Here is a 19511-nt window from a genome sequence, read left to right as displayed (position 1 = left end):
TTTTTCCTCACCTTTTCACCTCAGAATCCCTTTCGTTCTTGAAAAATCCTAACTCACGAAACAAATGTGACCTTTCCACGGAACCCTAAGGTTCCGCGGAACACCTTTTCGGAACATCTGATATAGATTATGGTGTGTTAAACTTTAACCCTTGCTATAACTAACAGTTCTACAATTTAATTCTTGCTGGAAAGAAAGTTGCACTTGTAGTTGTATATTTATCCATGTCGTACAGGGGTACCATGTACTAGGGGTACACCTGTAAGCCTAGCATTTACCTTACCAATCCTCTCCCCCAACTATTGTGGATAAAAAGGTGCGTTTCAATTTTATTTGCATTGAAATTTTTTCCTAAATGTTTGAATTACACAGTGCCTACTGTTTCTTTGATACAATATTTATTACAAAACTTGATAGAATAGGTTGATAAAAACATTGCAACTAGTTTTAAAAAATCCTAACTGGTTTAAAAAATCTTAACTCACGAAACCCTAAGGTTCCGCGGAGCACCTTTTGGGAACCGTTGATACATATTATTTTGTGTCTTAAACTTTAATCCTTGCCATAACTGGCTCTGCTATAATTTAATCATTGCTACAGTCGGTAAAAAAAAAAGTTGCACTTGTAGTAGCCATGGCGTTCTGGGGTACCATATATTTTCCTTACCAATCCCCTCCTTTAAACTTATGAATAAAGATGTGTGTTTCGGTTCAATATTTCATTTAAATTTCTGACTAAGATTTTTAGATTAAACAGTGCCTGCTGTTCCATTGATATAATATATTTTACAGAACATGATAGAATTGGTTGATAAAAACATTCTTATAGGTTTCAAAAATCATAACCGATTGAAAAAAATATCCTAACTCTCAAAAACCCACTGACTTTTGCACGGGACCCTTAAGTTACCCGGAACACCTTCTGGAAACCGCTGATATGAATTATAGTGCCAAACTTTAATCCTTGAGATAACTAACTGACAGTGCTATATTTTAATTCCTGCTGCAGTCGGTAAAAAAGGAAAGAATGTTGCACTTGCAGTTGTATATTTTACCCATGGAATTCTGGGTAGATCTAAAAATTTAAATTTTCTAGTCTCGAATAGTTATAGTAGCCATTTTTTTCCCTCAAACCTAATGAGTCGCTGATCGATATCGTTAGGTCCTTTATATTTAAGCAACCTTTTTCATATTTTGATTGGATCAAATTATATTTTTATAAAAAAAAACTCGTATAAAAAGTTAATTCAGCAATAAAAATAATGTAAATATGTGACAATATTTAGTTAAATATACTGACTTTAAAGAACTTTATTTGAAGTATGCTTATTTATGGGGGGAGGGACGAAAATATATTTAATGTATACATTACAACTTTGGAATATGTGATTTTAACTCTCCTTCCACATGAATCTTTCCCCCCTCAAATTGATGGATGGATTCTGAAAGATCAAAAATTTGAATGGAGACATTGGTCTTTTTAATGAAAGCTCTGTTTTCCAGTCTTTCTGCATTGATGCAATTTTATCATTAAAGGATAGATAAAAAATATATAAAAAAAACAATGGAAAAAAGTGATTGGTTGCTTATTTAATTTAAGTGTGTTAATTAAATAAACGGCATGTGGTTGACTCGCCATGGTTATTTCCAGGTTTAGTAATGGATTGGTAAAGAACGTATGTTCACCTAACATTTATTGCTATTGTTATACTATTTTCAATCAAGGCCATGTTTTCTTCAATTCAAAAGATTTTATCATTTTTTTTATTAAACCAAAATTAGAAATCAATGGTAAATTTTAAATACAGTCGAACCTCTATTTAACGAAGTTGCTAAATCCCGATAATAAGTTCGTTATATGGAAAATTCGTTAAATAGAAAATCACCTTTTGAAATACTTAAACAACACAAAATAGGTTTTAAATTCATTAATGCTAGATATAATTAAAATAGTAATTAATATACCTTTATCTTGTAAACTAGTATTCTACTATTTATTTTAGAAATTTATTTAGCCATAAAAGAAATCTGCATGGAAAGCAAGATAGACCGAAACATTATCCAGTGTTACACTATCATGCCATATACATTTTCAATTAAGAAACTAAATTTATGTATAAAATTATAGCTGTATTTATTAATTGTATAAAATTATAACTGTAAAGTAATTTTACATGCGTTCTTAAGTTTAATTTCTACTGATAAAATCCGTTAATTTTGCCTGAGTTTTTTTGTTTGAAATGCAAACAAAAAGGGAAAGGGATTTAACTGCTTTCTACAAAATAACTTTTAGAGAAAGCAGTAAAATATTACATAAAGCAGTTGTTTCGAAAATCAATTTAAGGTCATTACCCCCACAAAATGAGTTAACAAGTTTGAAATGTTCTGAAATATTCTGGGAAAGTTAAAACCACAGAAAAATTCGTTAAATAGAAACATCACTTCTCTATTTGGAAGTTATTTTGAGAAGAAATTTCCAGAATGTTCTTGGTTCCTCGGAAAAATTCGAAAATAGAGAAATTCGCAAAATGGAAAATCGTTAAATAGAAGTCCGAATGTATTTTTTTTAAAAATTTAAATAGTTATTTTGAATCAGATTAGAGCTGAAAAATATATTTATGTATCTGTAAATATCATAATTTTTTCAATATCATGATAAAGACAATTTAAAATATATCCTTACGATGTATTGAGAATATCAATGCCTTAGACATATCAAATAAAGGATGATTATCGGCAGTGAAAACTTATTTAGATTCATGATTGTGAATGACTCAAATCATCCTTACCGAACTCTTTAGCAGGATCAAAAAATGAATACCAGATCGAAAATTTTATTTTCTTGCCCAAAATGTCATTTATTTATCTTCAGATAATGCCGTTTGTTTTATATTCATTCTATTTCGTTTCATGGAAGATGGGAAGAAATTGACTATTTATTTTTAACACATCTTTCATTTCCCAAGAGATATAAATTTTTTGTATAAGACAAATTCTTTTACAACAGGTTATGCAGGCGCAATAAATGTAACTAAAGAGAAATCTACCGTATGAAAAGATGACAGCTTATCCGAAAAAGATAAGTAGACGCGATCGCAAGTATGATAAGATTTTCAGGATCCAGTTTAGCTACTTGGTAGAAAATACAACTGCTACCTTTTGATTCTTATTTTTAAAAACATGTAGAATAAAACAGTCTCCCGGTTTTTATTTTTCATTCGCTCAGCCAGGAGTAATCCGGGGACTATCGTCTGTTGCCTCTCAATCACGTCTGCATCGTCTGCCTCTGGAATTTTGGCATTCAGTGGACGACGCGCGTGGGTTATTGACCTTGGTGGTAGATAGGGAGCAAAAAAATAAAGGGAAAAAAAATTCTCCAAAAAAATATTTTCGCGCCCTTTTTCCCCTCACCCCTCAATTCGTTCATCTCTCGCCCACCTCTCAGTCTGTTTATTTGGCGAACGGTAAAGTCCGCACAAACAACGTTGGTGGAATCCCTTTCCATCCCCAGTGGGGGTGGAAAGATAATTTTTTTTTTCGCCTACAAATCGGACTTATCGCCAAAAAAGATTCTGGACGAGGAAGAAGTCGAAAATGAATAAATAACTAGGAGTAGAGGGGAAAAAAAATTCTTAAAAACAAAAGAACGAGACCAGTCGGAGGAAAGGAAAAAACCTTCGACAGAAAAAGGTTCGAAAAAGTGGCGTCTCTCTTTTTCTAACAGAGGCGACTTTTTTCATCGATCTGTCTAGCCCGGCCTCTGCAGTAGGAACGCGCAGCAACAGCCCGCCAGTCAATATCTTCTGCCCACCCTCCCCACTGACAGCCCACCCCTCTTATAGTCTGCTTCTCTCTAGCAGCCTTCCTGGTGCTCCCCGCCCGGTTTAAGTCCCCCTCCCTCTCCTCGAAAACCTTCCCTCCTCGGATTTTTATATTTTTTTAGTTCATTTTTTTTTCTTTTTCTCTCGTTCTTCTACGCTTCCATTCGTTCCATCTTTCCTCTTTCTTCCCTCTCTAACCTCTACTTTATTGATTGGAGGCGCAACCTGCGTCTAGCTCTTGCCTGGGGTAGGGGAGGGTAAAGGGGGGAAACGGGAGGGATTTTTTGCCCGTCCCAATGTTCTTTTCTTTCCTCGTCGTCTTTGCAGCACAGAGGGATACAGAAATGGATGAAGTACCAGTCGAAATCGCGTCCTGGAAAAAATTCGAGCGATAGGTGCCCCTTTCCTCCGACGGTTTTTCCCGCGATCGTCTGCGGAAAAAGAAAGAGCAGAGAGAAAGAAGAAGTGGCATAAAAAACAACCAAACTCCTCTCCACTCCCTCACTCGTAAAACGGACTAATTAACTTCTTAATGAGGTGTCAAAACGCGGGGAGAGCTCCGGGAAAACAAACCCCTTTTTGATTAAACGAGGGGAGGTAAAAGAAGAAAAAAAAAATCGTTTTCACACGCCATTTTTTTTCCTCCCATCCAACGGTCGACTTCTTCAGCTTCAAGAAAACTATCTTGGCGTGAGCGGCGGCAGAAAACAAAACTTTCTGGAAGAGGCAAAACTGTGAAACGTGCGAGATCATAATTTGTGTTGCCATGGCGCGACGATGCACGCTCTCTAGCGGTACAGCTGAGTAATTAAAAGAATTTTTTTCCCTTCTGTTTTAAGTGGCAATTGACGCTAATGAAGGCCGCTGAAGACCACGTGCTTCGAGGGAAAAGCCTTTCTACTGGAGTTGAGTGAAGGATTGTGGAAATGCAATTAAGGATGCTCGCATGAATTCGAAAATAGAAAGGTAAGGAAACCCTTTTACGTTCCCGCTCTTTTCTTAATGGAATAAATTATCGTTTTCGGAAATGTTCTTCAAAAGGAAATATTAATACGTCTTTCACCTATCGTTTGTTCTCACCTTTCAGAGCTTGTTTTTAAATTCGGAATTATTTAAATTTATCGTTTGTTAGTGATTTTATTTTGTTTAGACATTATCTAATTTTGCGTTTAAAGTGTCATTTCCCCATTAGTTTCGTTATTAAAATGTGATTAGCATTTGTAAGTGTATTCTGAAATTTAATTACAATTACAGTTAAAAGTGGATATATGATAAATTGGAACAAGTTGTTTTAATATTGTTTACGTTTCTGAAGTCTTTATTTATCGAATTCCCTATTTAATTGAAAGAGATTTTCTATTATTTAATTCAAAATTGTTATTCGTTAATTTATTTGTAATTTAAACTAAATTGAAAATGTTTAATTAAATTTTTCAACTTTATTGATTTGGATCTTCTGAAGAGTTTTTTTAAAAAAAGAGATGATTTTTATCGTTTTATATAATAATTTTTTATCGCTTTTTATTCTAATTTTTATTGTTTTATGTAATGCTTTGTATCGTTTTATTTACATATTAATTAATTTGAAATACTTTGTTTTTTATCATCTCGATGTTTATATTATTTGTTAGCTTTTAGTGCTAAAACTTATCTTTTCTAAAACTATTTTTTATTGACAGTTTATCTTATTAATTATAATTTTTTAAGTTTAATTGTAAATTTCTCTTATAAAAACGATCTAAATGATCCTTTTTGTAAGTGATTCTTCTACCTTTTTGTAAGTGATTCTTCTACGTAAGGCTTTCTTTTCTTATGTATTTATTTTATGTTACAAGTTTCATCGTAGATTTCATAAATCCAAACAGAATGATTAACATTTAGCATTTATTAAAGGAATTAACCATGTTTAGCCTTTCACTTATTTTTTCACTTATTGGCTGTTAGTTACGAAGGAACTTCCTTGATTAGTTAAGATAAATAAAGGGTTGGGTAATCTCATTTCTTATTAGAATGAATGTAAATAAATATTAAATATTTTTACGTCTTCATTGCTTTGGATATTTTGGAGGTCTATTTACTACTTTTTATTTATGGGTTAAGCAATTAAAGGTAGTTTGTGATTCACAGTAATACTTTTTTTTTAAAAAAAAAATTATAATTATTTCGTTTAGGGGTTAATAGTCATTGCATACAAGCAGGTGGTCTTCTTATAGTTGTAGAAAGATACGTTATAGTTAGCCTAGCAACATTAACTGTCGTATCGTGCTAGCAGGAGATCTTCTTAAAGTTGTAGAAGAATACATTATAGTTAGCCAAGCGACAAAAAACTAATTAATAGTTATACTATCAAAAGGTCTTCTTAAGGTTGTAGAAGGATACATTATAGTTAGCCTAGCGACAAAAAACTTATTAATAGTAATACAAGCAAAAGGTCTTCTTAAAGTTGTAGAAGGATACATTATAGTTAGCCTAGCGACAAAAAATTGATTTAGAGTCATAACATACTAGCAGGAGGCCCTCTTTAAGTTGTAGAAGGATACATTATAGTTAGCCTATGGACAAAGAAATGATTAACAGTAATAACATACTAGCAGGAGGTCTTAAAGTTGTAGATGGATACCTTTATAGTAAGCCTAGTGACAAAAAACTGATTAATAGTCATAACATATTAGCAGGATTTCTTTAAGTTGTTGCAGGATGATGCATTATAGTTAGTCTATGGACAAAAACTGATTAATAGTCATAACATACTTGCAGGAGATCTTCTTAAAGTTGTGGATGGATACATTATAGTTAGCCCCTCAACAAAAAACTGATTAATTCCCCCCCCCAGTGCTTTTCTCTTAATCACCCCCCCCCAAGAAAAAACAACATTGTAGGATCAAGTATTGGGCTGTTTTTAAAAATGAAAGAGGTTACAATGAAACAAAACTTCATTATTTTTTTATATCACATCTGTATTTGACTTTAATTCTGCAAATTACTACAATTAATAGAGAATGTAATCATTATGATTAAGGGAAAATACAAAGTCAACTTTTTTAAGCGAGTACAGAGTAAATAATGCTGCAAAAATAAAACTAGGAAAAAGTCACTGCATCCTAGAGTGGAAGTTTACTAATTTCTATTTGTGTATTCATTTCTTTTTGTCTAACTAAAAAAATTAAACTAAAAAGGTAACCTCTTTGAAAACAATTGAGTTTATTTTTTAATAAAAGTCTTCTTTAATTATTATTTGCTAAATTTTGTTTCTTTATTATTTTTAATAAAGTAGAATAAAGAATTGTTTGTCCAGCTTTTTTTGCCACACCCCTGAATTCCAGTGATTTTTGCCAGATGCTTCCTATGTTTAGACGTAATAAATGAATTAAAATGAACAAACTATACGAATATATACTTTATAAAAATTAAGATTAATTAAAATTTAAAAGAATAGCAACTATTTTTTTAATCGTGGCAATTAATTGGGTTTATAGGCAAATTTGATTTGGCTAAATTTACGTCACTCTCTCGCAGATTTATCATTCGCGGGGCCCTCTATAATTATTACATAATGTTATGAAGTAATTTACTGTTACGTTATACAGTATTATGCATTTTAATAAATATCGACTGTGTAAAGAATTCCTTGTATCTAGAAATAAATATTAATTATTTAAAATTAAGTCTTAATTGAAATTAATATCTTAAATTCTTCGCTTAAAATTTGATAAAAAAATGTGATTTTTTTCAAAATTATTTTAAAAGAAATTAAAATGTATTTCAGGAAGTTCAACGTACCTTCGGATCGTATTGGCTATAAATTCTCCATTTCAATTTTAAGAAATAATGGAATTGAAAGAAATAAAAAGTTGTGTAAGAAATAAAAAGTAAAATAAAAAGAAATAAAAAGTAATCACTGGCTACCCATAAGTCAAATGTGTTTTTTTCTTCTTCCAGGGTTTACTTTCATAACCCCACAAAATTTGGATTGCTTTTTTTTTAAAATTTAAAATTTTTGTGCTGCTTATTATTAATGCTTATGCTAGCTTGATTTTATTTGGCTTCCAACTCTTTATTTGTGATTATGGTGTCGAAGTAAATTTCGTCGAAAATTGTGAAAAGCCTACAACAACATCCATTTTTTAAATTGGTAATAAAATATATTTTGCAAAATAAAGGTAATAATATGACCACTGGCAAGAAATATGTGCTCTTGCAGCCATTTTTATTCCTGATAAATCAATTAATAGTAAGGTAATGATGGAAATTTTAATTTCTTACTGATAGCATAATAACGATTTATATTGATTGATTGTATTACTGATTAATTATCTTTTCTCATTGACATTTAAATAAGGATTAATATTGATTGATATACTGATTGTTATTATGATAATCATTGTCATTAATAATTTGATAATTATAATAAGTCTGCAGTATTTTAATTTTGTACTGGCATTATAATAACGATTAATGTTAATCGATTTGATTACTGATGGATTATATAATTTTGTACTAACATCAAAATAAGAATTAATACTGATTGATACAAATAGATGGTCATTATTATTAAACATTATATAGTAACGAAAATATTACTATAAATTAATTTATAGCTTTAAAAATGATAATTGTGATAATGATAAATTAATAATTCTGTACTATCATTTTAATAACGATTAATACTGATCACTGATTGATTATGAGTTTTTACTGACATCATAATAACGATTGATACTGGATGATTGATATAACTAACATGATAATAACAATGAAATATTTAAATCTAGTGCTGAGGTTAATATGCATGTAGTGGTGCCAACTATTATGAATTATTCGTAATTATTACGATTTCATGATCGAGATCACTGTCTTACGGTTGAGTGAAAAAATTTATGTTTTGCAACTTCTTCTTTAACAGCACTACAGCCTAGTGCAGGCCAAGGCTTTCTCAGTCTGCCTCTTCCAGACTAGTCGACTAAATTTACGATTTGCAACAAATTAACGATATATTTTTTCTACACCTTAAAGAATCATAAAAGCAAGAAATAAGAAAAAAAAACTCAATTGTAAGAAACAAGAAATAAAAAAAAGAAATATCTTCTTACACCCTTCCTACAAGCTATTCTAAAGCTTAATCATCTCTCTTTATAGAAAAGCTAAATGACGTTAACCGAAATATGAAAAGCAAGAATTTTTAGTGGCTTAAATGCAGGAAGTTAAAAATGCGATAAGGGCTAGCTCTGATTCAACAAAAAACTAGGACACGAATTCTAAGTAAACAGTTTAATTTTTTCATTTTATGACGAAGTATAAAATTTCAGTGCTGTATGATTTTTAATTTAGTACTTTTATTTAAATGTTAATTTTTTTACTTAATAGTAATTTTATAAGTATTTTTGTAATTTTTATATGCCTTACTAGAGTTAAGTAGTATATACACAGGGGTCTGTTTAGAAGAAATTTGGACATATATTTCACACATATACCCTTCACAACATATATTTTCATAAAAACGGACCCTTCACAAAATATTTTAACTTCACAAAATTATTTTTCCTTTAATCGGACCCTTCACAAATTTGTTTATCCTCATTATTATTTTGTTAATCGAATAAACCCTTCCCAGGGCAGAAAACAAGAAAGATGGATGTAAACGAATTAAGTTTTGTCTTCGGCTGACGATTCTTCCATTATTCGTCCGAAATGAATATTCTGCGTTCAGCAGTATAGGCTAAATACCAAATGTTGCATCTCTAATTTAGAAGCAGCAATTGCTGTTTATTTTTGAAAATTAAATTTTTTTATTATAATTTTACAGTGCCGAGCATAATCTTGTAATCTATTTACAATTTAAAAACGCCTTGAAAAAGTTTTTTGCAATAACCGGACCCTATTTGCACAAATTCATAAAAGCGGACCCTGGTTGAAAGAATGTGAGTAATTTTTTCACAATTTCACGAAAAACGGACTTTTCACAAAATGTCTGGACAGACCCATGATACACCTTATAAGTGGGCTAATTTGAATTCAGTAAACGTTAAATGAACATATTTTTGTGTTATTTTCGCTTCTAACTACTGATAGTGAATTTGAAACTGTGGTACCGCTGTGTATGTGTTTGTTTTTATTATATACCGCTGAGGTAATGACGCTTCTCTTGCAATTAAGTCCCGTATGTTCCATAATAATGTTCTAAGTACATTATAGATTGGGTACCACGGAATCGTTGGAGGGCAGATATAGCTTGAGCCCCTCCCCCCACACATTTTATAAATGTAGAGACGCAGCCCTTTTTAAGATTACAATTTTCACTCAATATTTGTGCAATTAAATTTACAATTTAAAAAAAGAAAAAAGATGTTTTTTTGTGTCTGAATTCTAAAAAAAATGTCTGAATTTCAAGCGAGCTTTAACAATTCCTTGGTGAAAACTGCAACCAAATCATACCTACCCCCTCCCCTCCCCGCAGAAGAAATATATAGAGACATATTGCTGACTGCAACTTTTACAGTAATAATTAACGTAACATCACCGAATTAAATAAATATCACTGTAAAAATTGTGGTATAATATTTTATGGTAAAAATGGATTTTACGGACGATGCACCCAAAGTGCCGGTACTTAATACCGTAATTTGATCCGGAATTTTTTTTACAGTGTACAATTGAAAATAAATTCCAGTTTTCGTGAACAAGTCGCCAACGACTCAGTTTTTCTAAAGAAACATCTAGTTAAAAAGGAATTTTTGAAATAAAAAATATTGATGATGAAAGATATTTTGTGAAGAGGAATTTTTGCCATAAAATCATTTCTGAAAGATCTGTTTTTACGATAAAATATTTTGTGAAGAGTCCGTTTTAACCAATAAATTATTGATGAATAAATAGTTTTTTTTTGAATGCATAAAAATTAGTTGCATTTCATTTGGTTTCAAATTTGAACAGGAATTTTTGTAATCATCTGATATGTTAAAAGCTATTGATACTTAAAATTGTTAGTTTTTTTTCTTCGTATTTTAAGTGCTTTTAACACGGCAATCCCAGGATCAGGGAAATAAGGGTGTACAGTAAAAAATCAGGGAATTATATCGACGTGTGAAGTGTCAGGGAAATGCTTGGGAATGTTTTTAATTAAAATACCCTAATTGTCTTGGAAAATGCCAATATTTTTCAGTAAAACTGGTCTTGTAATAATTTTTTAAAATTTGTTTGCTTTCAGAGTTTAAGTGTTTTGTTATATACATATTTTATGTAATAAAAATAAGGCTTACCTGGAAAATTGATAATAAACTTTATGCCACTGTTTACAAAAATCAAAATAAATCAATAAAATCATTCGGGGAAAATTCAGGAATTTTTTTTATGAGTGTTTGTGGCCAGTAAACGTAGCTGTTTCATATTAATAAATATATTTATTCAAAGAAACAAATTATTGCAAAAACACAAATATTAGTTTGACAAAAAACAAATAAATAAATAAATAAAAAAACATGATTCGAAGATTCTACTGGTGTTTTAAAATCACTTCCTATTTCTTCTTAAACAATCCTCATCTCATGATTTCCCCCATAAAAAATAAAGAAAATGCCAAAAGAATTATTCCATTTGGGTGGTTTTCGTACGAAAAAAATAATAATAACGATTTAAACTGACTCATTCATCATATCCTCACCTCATTACATATACAGTAGGTAATAGCCCCGACACGTTCGAGAATGAAATAGAGAAAACAAAAGACTTAATAGCTTAGCATCGTTTTCTTCCGTAGTTATGGTATTGTTTCAGCATCATCTATTAACTCAATAGGTTGGGTTATTAAGGATCTTTTCGTTTGTTTGTCATAGCTTATAGGCTTGCAAAATTTTAAGTCACTCGATTTAGTTAAAAGCGAATATGAAATTGTAAGAGAACGTGATGGATGGTAACTTTTTCGAATACGCTAATTTAAACTTGTTATTATAAAAAGATGTTAGGTCTACTTTTTCAAGATCATTATCGTCAAGGAAAGAGAAATTAGCTTTGAAAATTTCGAATCTTTATGGAATATTAAATAAAATGGTTATGCATTTAAATTAGAAGAAGTAAGTTACATTGTTTTAGAAATCTGAGTGTACGTATTTTTCTTTTGTTGAGTAATCCTTACATTTTAGTTCAATAATTATTTAATCATATTTATTAGATGAATGTTAATGATTACCAATACCTCGAGCAAATAAAACTTTGCGTTAAGTTGTTCTTCAAAATTATTTTGAAGTTAAGAAAATTAGCTTTAGAAGATGGCGTTAAGAAATTGCTTACAAAACCTTTTTTTTTCTTTCTTCTTTTAAAATCACCTCATTTAAACTCTTGTTAAAATAAACAACCTAATTGTACCTAAAATTTATAGCTAAAAATTGCACGTAACTTTGTGCCTAAAAATCGTTTCAAAGTTGAATTACGATATCGATACTTTGAATCAAAATGTGGTGCAAATTAATTGCAACCATAAAAAGTGTTAAATTGAAACTTGTTTCCAAGCAAGTTGAACCATAATATCGTTACTCTGAACCATAATACGGTGCTAATTAGTTGAATTTATAAAAGTGTTAAGTTGAAACCTGTTTCTTAATAAGTTGAACCATAGTACTGGTACTTTGAACAAAAATATGGTGCAAATTATTTGAAATCATAAAAAAAGTGTCCATAATATGGTTCAAATTATTTGCAACCATAAAAGTGTTAAGTTGAACCCTGTTTCCAAACAAGTTGAACTATAATATCGTTATTTTGAACCATAATATGGCTCAAAGTATTTGAAATCATTAAAAAAGTGTTGTTTCCACTCAAATTGAACCATATTATAACATGGTTTAACAAGCCATACAATTTATGTCGTTATCGTACAAGTTAATGAAGCACGATGATATGGATCAGCTTAGTACCACATTATTATATTCCGTCACCCTAAAAAATTGTTGGCATTTTGCAGCCGACCATAACAAATTTTAAAGCTACAGCCACTCTCCTGCACTTTTTGAACATGTACCTTATTATACAATGCAATTTATGTAAGTTGATCACTTGTGATACATTGCTATGATGTATTGTATAGCGGTCAACATAAACAGGTGGATAATTTAAAGAGGAAGATAGTTCAGTGGTTTTCATTATAATTATTTATTACATAGTCAGGGGTCTGTTTAGAAGAAATTTGGGTCCGTAAACGCCTAACGGACCCTTCACAAAATATCTTATCATAAAAACGGACCCTTCACAAAATGATTTTTCTTTTAATCGGACCCTTCACAAATTTGTTTATCTTCATTATTATTGTATTAATCAAATAAACCCTTCCCAGGGCAGAAAACAAGAAAGATGGATGTAAACGAATTACGTTTTGTCTTCGGCAGACGCTTCTTCCATTATTCGTCCGAAATGAATATTCTGCGTTCAGCAGTATAGGCTAAATACCAAATATTTGTATGTTGCATCTCTAATTTAGAAGCAGCAATTGTTGTTTATTTTTTAAAATTTAATTTTTTTAATTATAATTTTACAGTGTTGAGCATAATCTTGTATGTCTTTACAATTTAAAAACTCCTTGAAAAAGTTTTTTTTTTTTTTTTGCAATAACGGACCCTATTTGCACAAATTCATAAAAGCGGACCCTGGTTGAAAGAATGTGAGTAATTTTTTCACAATTTCACGAAAAACGGACCTTTCACAAAATGTCTGGACCAACCCCTGATAGTAATATTTTGACATACCATGTTATCATATATTTCTTATATATTATTATATAAAATAAAATTATAATTAAATGCTACCGAAATAATTTTAAAACTTGCAATTTATCTTGAATGATGTTAATTACATACAGAATGAAAAAAAATTATATATACTAATTAAAAAAAAGTAATAATTCTCAAAATCGAGCAAAAAAGTATCAAAATAGCTCGTAACAAATAATATTAAAATTTAAAAACTCAATGTACTCATAATTAAACAGCATATATTCATTTTTGAGCGAGGAATTTGTGAGAGGGAGGTGATTCAATGGCTGCCAGCTGAATTCGAACAAAAGACCACAAAGTTGATTGTACGATGCTTTAACCACAACAGTTGTACAGTGGGGTAAAAAAAAAAAAAAGGGACCACCCTGAATAACTTTTGATCTAATGATCGGATCTTCGCATTCTGGGACTCAATCCTAAAGGTTCGAGAGGATGCTAATTAATTAGTGCAGACGATATTTTTAAGTAACGAAATCAGACACAAAAACTTACTTTCTCTGTATAAACATGCTTTTTTCCCCGACGGATTTGGATTTCGACCTCATAAATATAGGGATTAGCCGCAATCTGGGAAATATGCTCCCCATAGTTTGGTCAGGAGAGCGATCCAAAGTTTGAACCCTTTAATGGTAATTTTACTTTTTGCGTATTTTGCTGTAATTCGAGAAATTGATAAGTGAATCAAAAAAGTTTTTGCACGCAATTATAATAATCTTTTATTCTACTATAATTCTAGGTAAAATAATAATTATTATAACATATTTTATTTAATGAAAGAAATTTAAATTGTCAATTCAATTCGCTTAAAAAGTTCTCGAGACATATCGAAATACGTAAAAAGTGAAATTAAAATTAAGGGGTCCAAACTTTGGACCGTTCTCCTAACCAAACTATTGGGACAATATTTCCCAGATTGCTCTTACCCCTATAATTAGGGCGTCAGAAATTAGAATCCGTTAAAAAAATGTATGTTTATTCAGAGAAAGTGCGTTTTTTTCGTAGCTTAAAATATCCTCTGCACTAATTAATTAGCATATTCGTGGTTACCCCCTCGAAAAATTAAGATTGAGTTCTAAAACGTGATGATCCGATCATTAGATCAAAAGTTATTCAAGGTGCTTCTTTTTTATTCTTGCACTGTACACCCCAGTCCAGGGAGAGTTATGAAGCTTTACATAGTGGCTGCTACAATAAATCATCATGACATAAATTCCATTCGCTTTAAAGTTTATACGATGTAGCAAAATAAGCAAAAGTTGGAATTAAAAGTATGGATCTCCTGACAAAGCAATTTTCTTAACAGCAAACCTTTTTACCATTAAAATTTCAAATTAGTATGATTTTCTAAATTCGACTTTTGTTTAGCGAACGAAAGAAGAAAAAAACTTTTTTGCAAAGCATAAATTAAACAGATTAGTTTTAAGAAAAACAAATATGCATATTTTGTTAGTCATTTAACTGACAAAATAAATGCTAGTTACTTAAAATGTCTTATCATATCAATACACAACAGCATTTAGACAAAGCGAAAATTTAACAGTTCATTCATTTTAACTTTTAAAAATAAATTTAGTTGTGTATTTCCGAACCTTTTTATTAGGTTTGGGTTGTTTTTAATATTATTTCAATACCTCGGTAGTATTCTACTACTTTTATAATAGTGTAGACATTTTTCTTTTTAATTTTTTCTTCTTATCACCTTCTGAAAGGTTTGCAATAGCATTCAACAATTCCTCTAGACATTTTTGTTATTTTACTGGTCAACATACGAAATAGACATGTGATCGAGTTACGAAAGTTTTGATTCATTTTATTGAATAAGAAAAATTTGGTTTTGCAAGTGGTCAACTTGACATGTTTCACTGTATTGCCTCAAACATTTTATTTCATTGCAAGTTCTATTTGTTAATAGTTCTGGTTTAAATTTGATTTGACCGACTTCATATTTTCTTTAACTTTAATTTTGCTTTTGAAATAATCACTTATATTACTGAATTTTACTTTGTTTCTTCAATAACATTACAGAGGTTGAAATCGAGTGTAGCTAACTTGATACAACAGAGGTAGTATTTGATTTCTGTCTTGTCATGAACTATTTTTATATAGAACGATTCTAGTACATACATTCTAGAACGATTCTAGTACTTGCAAATAACAGTACCTAATATGAACTTAGTGAATAATAAAAGTATGTAATATAAGCAGGGGACTGTTTAGAAGAAATTTGGGTCCGTTAACGGGCCCTTCACAAAATATCTTTTCATAAAAACGGACCCTTCACAAAATTTTTTAACTTAAAAACGGACCCTTCACAATATAATTTATCTTTTAATCGGACCCTTCACAAATTTGTTTATCCTCATTATTGTTTTGTTAATCGAATAAACCCTTCCCAGGAAAGGGGGAGGGTGAAAGACAGATGTAAACCAACTAAATTTTGTCTTCAGCAGACGTTTCTTTCTTTATTCGTCCGAAATGAATATTCTGCGTTCAGCAGTATAGGCTAAATACCAAATATTTATATGTTGCATCGCTAATTTAGTAGCTGCAATTGCTGATTATTTTTTAAAATTTAATTTTTTTAATCATTATTTTACAGTGTTGAGCATAATCTTGTATGTCTTTACAATTTAAAAACTCCTTGAAAAAGTTTTTTCGCAGTAACGGACCCTATTTACACAAATTCACAAAAGCAGGACCCTGATTGAAAGAATGTGACTTAACGTTTATTTTATATGCATCAATTACGAGTAATTTTTTCACAATTTAACAAAAAACGGACCTTTCACAAAATGTCTGGACAGATCCCTGCCATCGGTGGCTAGTTGATACGAATTNAAAATAATAATGAAGATAAACAAATTTGTGAAGGGTCCGATTAAAAGAAAAATCATTTTGTGAAGGGTCCGTTTTTAAGTTAAAATATTTTGTGAAGGGTCCGTTTTTATGAAAAGATATTTTGTGAAGGGTCCGTTAACGGACCCAAATTTCTTCTAAACAGACCCCTGCTAAATACCAAATATTTATATGTTGAATCGCTAATTTAGCAGCTGCAATTGCTGTTTATTTCTTAAAATTAAATTTTTTTAGCTATAATTTTACTGTGTTGAGCATAATCTTGTATGTCTTTACAATTTAACTCCCTGAAAAAGTTTTTTTGCAATAACGGACCCTATTTGCACAAATTCACAAAAGCGGACCCTGGTTGAAAGAATGTGACATAACGTTCATTTTATATTCGCAAATTACGAGCAATTTTTTCACAATTTTACAAAAACGGACCTATTACGGAATGTCTGAACAGACCCCTGATAAACTATGGTACTTGATAATAAAATAGTTTCTCCTATAATCAATTGGCAATTATTCCGTTAATTTTACACACTGTTTCTAAGTCTATTGATAAAAAAGTTCCACTTAAAATTGAAGTAGTGTGAGATAAATTTGATTAGATACGGCAATTAGTGTCATGTTTGTTGTGTCTCGTAGTTTATTAATTCTATAAGAAACAATTTTTGTGCATAAGTATTTGCAAATCACAGTAATTAAATATGTAATAAACGTGCTTGATAATAAATGTTTGTAATGTATGCAATGATAGTACTTCATAATAAAAATTCGGTTAATTTAATATATATCTATTGATAAATAATCATAGTTTAAATTAGATATGTCTGACCACGTATTTCCTTTATTTTAAACGTTTGCTAAGGTATGTTAATTGCTGTTACTTTATCTTTTCAATAAAATATTAATTTGAAGTAATATATAACAAACTTGATACAGTAGGTCGTATCAGGTTTGTTGCGTCTCGTTATTTACTAATTTCTTACGTAACGATTATAGTGCTTAAGTACTTGAAAATAACAGGAATTTGTACTGTTACTAATAGATTTTATTGCACTCAAATTTTATTTTATATTCATTAATTCACGGAATTATTTATTTTATTTTCATTAATTCCTTAATTCGGTTATCCTAGATCTATTAATAATAGTATTTTAGTTATTCCTTAAAAAATTACTGTTAACATTATTTGTTAAGTTAAATATTTTATTTCTGGATCTATTGATAAATTGGGTAAATTGTTTTAGTTTAAATTTCATATGTCTCACCTTGTGTTTATTAATTTATATATTTTACGCTGCTACTGAATAATCACTGATGTTAGCGTCTCTTCAATAAAATATTAATTTGAAGTATTGTATAACAACCTTGATACAACAAATAGTATCAGGTCTGTTGCGTAAAGTTTTTTATTAATTTTTATATATAACGATTTTAGTGCATAAGTACTTGAAAGTAACAGGAATTTGTGCTGTTATCAATAATTTTTACTGCACACATATAGTATTTTCATTAATTCTTTAATACGGAGTTTTATTCCTAGATCTATTAATTATAGTTTTTAAGTTATTCCTTAAAAAATTACTGTTAACATTATTTGTTTAGTTAAATATTTTATTTCTAGATCTATTGATAAATTGCGTAAATTGTTTCAGTTTAAATTTCATATGTCTGACCTCGTTATTTTTTAATTATTTATCAATAGTCTGCTACGGAATAATCTACTATGCTACGGAAAGTCTGCTACGGAATAATCAAAGATAGCGTGTCGTCAATAAAATATTAATTTGAAGTAATGTGTAAGCTACTTATTACAACAATTAGTATCAGGTCTGTTGTTATTTATTAATATTTATATAGAACGATTCTCGTGCATAAATACTTGAAAAAAACAGGAATTTGTGCTGTTAGTAATAATTTTTAACGCATACATATAGTATTTTCAGTATGTATTCTTTAGTGCTTTATTCTTAATCTTGCTTTATTCTTCAATCGATTGATTATAGTTTTTCAGTTTTTCCCTAAAAAATGGTTAAACCAGGGATCTGATTAGAAGAAATTTGGGTCCGAAATTTGGGAAATTTGGGAAAATATCTTTTCATAAAAACAGACCCTTCACAAAATAATTTATCTCTTAATCGGACCCTTCACAAATTTGTTTATCTTCATTATTGTTTTGTTAATTGAATAAATCCTTCCCAGGAAGGGGGGGGGGAAAGACAAATACAAACGAACTAAGTTTTGTCTTCGGCAGAAGCTCCTTCCTTTATTCGTCCGAAATGAATATTCTGCTTTCAGCAGTATAGGCTAAATACCAAATATTTGTATGTTGCCTCTCTAATAATTTAGTAGCAGTATTTGCTGTTTATTTTTTAAAATTAAATTTTTATTATTATAATTTTACAGTGTTGAGCATAATCTTGTATGTCTTTACAATTCAAAAACTCCTTGAAAAAGTTTTTTTGCAATAACGGATCCTATTTGCACAAATTCACGAAAGCGGANGTTGAAAGAATGTGACTTAACGTTTATTTTATCTTCACAAATTACGAGTAATTTTTGCACAATTTAATAAAAACGGACCTTTCACAAAATTTCTGGACAAACCCCTGGTTAAACAAATATTTTATTTCCGGATCTGCTGCTAAATTTGGTAAATTGTTTCAGTTTAAATTTCCTATGTCTGATCTTAGTACATATTTTTAAGTCTGTTATGGAATAATCGCGCGTGTAACTTTGCCTTGTTAATAAAATAATAATTTGAATACTTGATACAATAGGTAATACAAGGCTCGTCGCATCTCGTTTTTTATTTATTTTATATAGAACAATTTTTTTGTATTAGTACTTACAAGTATCATAAATTTGTACTGTTTATAATAGTTCTTATTGTACATATATTGTACTGTGTTTTCGATAGAGCTAATTTTCTTGGAAGATCTTAATTTAATGCTTTATTTCTAGATCCATTGATTGATCCAAGTTCTTACGCTTTTCTCTAAAAGGATTATTGGTTAATTTAATACTATTTTTTTCTAGATAAATCGATAAATAGTTCTAGTTAAAGCTTGATTAGTCTAACCAAG

The 19511-nt window shown here is 30.0% G+C and overlaps 1 protein-coding gene across 8 annotated transcripts in view; it reads left to right on the top strand.

Annotated features, from left to right (window-relative positions):
- The first annotated feature begins 3295 nt into the window (after positions 1-3295).
- LOC107436894 (zinc finger protein rotund) overlaps positions 3296-19511 on the top strand; it is a 318292-nt gene continuing 302076 nt past the window's right edge. For all 8 annotated transcript variants that reach the window (XM_071184141.1, XM_071184140.1, XM_071184145.1 and 5 more), the window contains exon 1: positions 3296-4786. The gene's annotated coding sequence lies outside the window, so the exon portion shown is untranslated. The remainder of the gene's footprint in view (positions 4787-19511) is intronic.

This window comes from Parasteatoda tepidariorum, chromosome 8 (genome assembly GCF_043381705.1).
Source record: "Parasteatoda tepidariorum isolate YZ-2023 chromosome 8, CAS_Ptep_4.0, whole genome shotgun sequence".
NCBI lineage: Eukaryota > Metazoa > Arthropoda > Arachnida > Araneae > Theridiidae > Parasteatoda > Parasteatoda tepidariorum.
This window is presented reverse-complemented; position numbering and strand designations above follow the sequence as displayed.